This window comes from Equus quagga, chromosome 1, assembly GCF_021613505.1.
Source record: "Equus quagga isolate Etosha38 chromosome 1, UCLA_HA_Equagga_1.0, whole genome shotgun sequence".
NCBI classification, from domain to species: Eukaryota; Metazoa; Chordata; class Mammalia; order Perissodactyla; family Equidae; genus Equus; species Equus quagga.
In genome coordinates this window covers 13,222,882-13,228,171 of record NC_060267.1, presented here as the reverse complement: position 1 = coordinate 13,228,171, position 5,290 = coordinate 13,222,882, and the positions used below count along the sequence as shown (strand labels likewise).

General features: G+C 34.5%; 1 pseudogene; it reads right to left on the bottom strand.

The window, feature by feature from the left end:
- Positions 1-1,243: 1,243 nt before the first annotated feature.
- LOC124229717 (olfactory receptor 6C1-like) lies at positions 1,244-2,174 on the bottom strand (annotated as a pseudogene).
- Positions 2,175-5,290: the final 3,116 nt, after the last annotated feature.

Here is a 5,290-nt window from a genome sequence, read left to right as displayed (position 1 = left end):
GAGAGTTGTCTGATCTTGTATGATCATTATAAAAATTCTAATCAGCAAATTTTCCAATGCAGTGTAGTATTCTCACACATAAATTAGAGTGAACATAAAAGATTATTTTCACAAAAAATCATTCTCTATTTTATATACAGTAAGATTGTTGTTTGCTTCTTTATTGCTATCTATATGGCTTATCACTTAAGTAATTAAATGTATTGTATGTGTAAGCTGTTATATTCAGATAGTAATAAATATGAGAAAGTTATAAAACTCTTAGCTATTGATTATCAAAAAAAGCAGCTTAACATCAAGTATTTATTTAAATCTACCATTGAGCCACAGCAAATGTAGTTGTATCTGATATCTAGGATTATTTATTTCTTCATGCTTTTGTTAAGAATTGGTATAGTGTACATGTCAATTACAGGGTTCCAAAAAATAGGGGGTTATTTGACAATTTTCCCTAAGCAAAGATGTAGTCATAATTGTTTTGTAAACTGATAAATTATATGGTACAGAAACTTTAAACTGGGTAATGAAAAATGTTTTGATTGCTCAGAAAATATAATTACATTATTCTTTTAGTTATACTGTTTTTCACATAGTTACTAAATGAGCTACAGTATGGAGAAGATAGATCTGTAATGTTCTAAGAAAACTGTCAAATTATGTTTACAGTGCATATACTAAATTAAAAATAATATTAAACATGATTTAATATTTCCTAAATTTCCAGAAAGAATGTTTCCTTGTTAAATCATAAAACAGTTCTTCCTTGCTTGCTTTTGTTCTGTCTCTTTCTTTCTTTAACTTTTTAAGAATTATTGCAAAAAATTGGAATTAAAAAATGTTTAGTAGAAGGAAATGAGGTCAGTTTCATGGATACAGGGTTAACAGACCAGCCAAAGGAGGTAATTGCATGATGAAGATTGGAATTTCAATTGGAAGAAGAATATATATACATATGTATGTATATATTTTCTTTTTATATACGTACTGTATATGAGAAGAATTAGAATTTGAATTTAAAAAGTTATCTATATGTATAAGTATGTATACAGAGAGACGTCTATATCTGTATCAATATGTATATCTATATTCAAATATCCTTAGTAAGCTGCTGGCAATAGAAGTGTAGATAATGATAAGTAACTCTAGAGACGCTATGTAAATATTAATAGACTTTTGTGAAGCCCTGCTTTTCATCTAATTGCCCTTCATTATGCCTCTAATTTATGACAGCACTTTTATTTTTTCATTTGCTTGAGAAGAACAGAGTCTTCCTCGCCATGTCCATGAAGCCTTGCTTGACTTACTGATTTCTTAGGCTGTAAATAAAGCGGGTCAGCACGGGAGCTACTGAGGTGTTTGCAATTCCCTTGCTCAAAGACACTCTGTCTTCGCTTATGGATTAATGTACATAAAATATAGCTACCATAAGAGATGGAGATGACAACCATGTGGGAAGAACATGTGGAAAAGGCCCTTGTCCTCTGACTAGTAGAAGAAATTCTTAAAATGGTTCTGATGATATATATGTAAGACAGAATTATTAATGCCAAAGTGAACATTAGAGTAAAAACAGCACAAGGAAAACCCACTTTCTCTAGGAATTTTGTGTCTGAACAAGAAAGATGTAGTAAGGGGAAATAATCAGAAGTGAAATGGTCTGTAACATTAGACTTACAGTAATCAAGCTGTATGAATAGCATGAGTGATGGGAATATGATTAAGAATGAAGCCACCCAGGAAGCAAAGACAAGGAGTGTGCAGACTCTCCGATTCATGATGGTCATGTAATGCAGAGGTTTGCAGATGGCAATATAATGGTCATAGGACATGGCAGCCAGAAGGTAAAATTCAGTGACTCTCAAGAGAATGAAAAAAAATAGCTGAGCCATGCAATCATTAAAAGAAATGTGTTTATCTCCTGAAATAATGGTGCCCAGAAACTCAGGGATACTGACAGTTGTGAATTAAACTTCTAATAAAGAGAAATTTCTGAGGAAGAAATACATGGGGGTCTGGAGGGGGGAATCCAGCAGGGTGAGGGTGATGATGGTCAGGTTCCCAGTGATGCTGAGCATGTAGGAGATGAGCAGAAAGACAAAGATCACCACCTGGAGCTGTGGGTCATCTGACAGTCCCAGGAGGATGAACCCTGTTATTTCTGTCTGGTTTCTCATTCTTAGTTGCTTATTTCTTTTTCTCCTGCCAGTCCTCTGCGAGAAAGCACAAAGAACAAACCTGAAGAGTGGCTTAACACATATCCAAGTGTGTAGCCATAATATGGCTGAAGTTGTATGTCATTTCACCTGCAGGGGAAATGTAAAGCAAATTGATGACAATGATCCTCTGATTTCCTCTATTTTACAGGTGATAACTTTTTGGTTGAGGCAGCCTGAAAAAACTCAATATCACAAAGCTTGAAGTGGTTAGGCAGGGATTTGTTCCTAGACTTTCTGCCTTCAAATGTCACCTGTGAATTCGCAGAGATGTGCTCAGGCAGTCCCTTCCCAATAAGAACCATGGTTCTGCTACTGCCCCAGTCCCTGTACAAGTTTCTCAGTCAATGTAAGTTAAAAGTTCAATTACATCGAGAGTCCTCAAAAATTGGAAATATACTTTATTATATTTTTAAGTGACTGCTTTGTCCTCAGCCATCTATCAAGTTTTGCTAACACTCACTTTTCCCACCTCTTACTACTACCTTGTCAGAACTCAGAAATACTGAAGTCATTGCCATGAGCAACCTCGGATGTAGAGGTAGAGGGGAGAAAGAGGGGGAAAATAATGTAAGCTGGAGGGGCTTAAAATTCAGATTGATTACATCTGAATCCCTGGCAATATTTATGACATTTCTGCCAACCTATGTGTCATTTTCATGAACTTTTTTAATACAAATTATTTATTTTTCTATTTAAAATAACCATCATTATTATTATACTGAATAATTTCCCTCTGTTAAAGAGTTACATAAGTGCTTTCCAAGGAAGCCAGGGTCATAGTTTCATTTCTGTATTTGTACATTTTTAAAATGGCAAGTTTTAATTTTTCTTTTTTTAAAATAAAATTTAAATCATATTACCATCGATATTTTGATAAGGAAGAGTGAGGGATATCTAGGTTAGAATCCAAGCCACTTACTAGATCTGAAAATCATTTAGTCTCTCTGTGCTTCATCCATAAATACACAGTTACTCCTCTGTATATGAACCCATCTCATAAAGTTTTTGTGAGCATTAAATGAGTTCATATATGTGAAGCATTTAGAAAGATGCTTAGAATTTAATAAAACCCTGATAAGGTTTTGTTCAATGGAGAAAATGTTCCCTAACCACTGAGGAGAAAACCATGAGATTAAGATGGTGTCCTGTGTAAAAAGCTGTGTCTAAGATAAATAGTAATGAATAAAATTAGCGTTAAGAAAGTCACATGGAAACAAGGACAACAACAAAAAAATGACGTACAATCACCTGATTGTACAGTACCTGTCAGGCATTCTAGATAAGTGAATCTTAGACTTGTTCTTCCACTTTGCATATCTGGTGACCTCTCTCACCAAGGTTTATCTGACTTCTCCACCCCATCTCTACCCTCATCCCACCCACACAGGCAATCCACTTCTCTCATCTTCAGCTGGGGTTCGATCACCACATTGGAGGCATGGGAGGTACTTGAAGCATGTCAACATTTCTGCCAATGGCCACGTCATCTCTCTGCCCCTCATTAGTAATAGTAACCTGTCTGAGAGTGATTGTGAAGCTTTCATTAAACAAAATATATGTATGTAACTGGCATTGTGAATAGCAGATTCCAATGACACCCAAAATCACCTCTTTCCTTATTCCCACAACACTAGGTTTAATACCCATTGTATGAGTTCCATGAGAATCTTATTCTTCTCACTCCCCGACACATACTGTGCTGAAATCCCCTGTGTACTCACTCCTGCACTACTCTGTGCATTTCTGAAAGTTAGGACAGAGTCTTTCGTTCCAAGCTATTGGAACATAATTCAGCACGTGGTATAGTCACAGTAGACTTAAACACTTGTCTAATTAATTAATTAATGTTGAGTTTGTCACTAAATCACATACTGCCATCAGGTGCAAGTCTATTTTATGCCAAATTCTAGGCTGTATATTACATAAGTTGTACCTTTGTTTTGCAAGATGTATTTTCCTATTACCTACTTTTCAAGATGTATTTATCTACTGTGCCTAAATTCCCTATATTAAGTAAATTTATAGTAAATTTATAACCAAGGACATGTAAAGGAAGCCAAATTTGTTGATATATAATTTAAAAGAAAACTTCATAAAACATTATTTGAAAATTACATTCCTTAAATTTCTTTACATTCTTCCTGTCACTTAAATTTCTGCTGCTGAGAAATATCACTTTTCCTTCATGAGGTCTGCTTTTCATTGAAAGCAATTTTTCACAAGTTTTTCACAACACTCTGAAGTCACAAAATGCATTCTCATCAAATAGACAAGATTTAGTTTCAATCTCAAGATTGAAATTTCTGCCATAACTTACTGGCATTTGAGATGCAGGTTTTTTAAAAATCTATTATATTATTACAATTCCATAGTGAATAATGTATCACTGCACTGCGTTTTTAATCTTATTTCAACCTTTTTTGCAAGTTTGTTTTCATCTTAAGTTTCCTGTTAATTTTCAAACTTTTCTGAATAATAACACCAGGACTTACGCATTTTGGCTACTGATTAAGCCTGTGAAGGAATGTATGAAGAGCTGTGAAGAAAGGTTAATATTTAATACAGATACTGGGAGGATTCGTGTGAAGATCACTGAAAATGAATACGTATGTAGGCAGTCTTCTAGGACCAGAAAACAAGCTTAAAGAAACTCTAGCAAAAGATGACCCAATATCACAGAATTGAGGGTGGTATACTATAGTTTTTGTGTAAAAATGTTTATGAAACCTCAATGGATTGTATTCATTTACCAACGTAAATAAGCTCGATAAAAATTATCGGCATTCATTCATTCATTCGTTAGCCTTTTGAGAGAAATAAACTTCAATGTTTAACAAGGCACATATGATTCCTAGAGCCTTAAGCCCTCTCTAAGATGTAGGCATGCAGAGTACGAAGGATATCTCCAAACATTTAACTCCTATTTCAAGCTTTCTGAAAAATTTCATATTTGTGAATGCTGATCCATATTTTCCCCTGGAAGAACATGGTTTATGTTATTAAGCTTTATATTTCCTTCCACCCATTTCATCAAATTAAATTCTTGGGACTGGCCGAGTGGTGTAGTGGTTAAG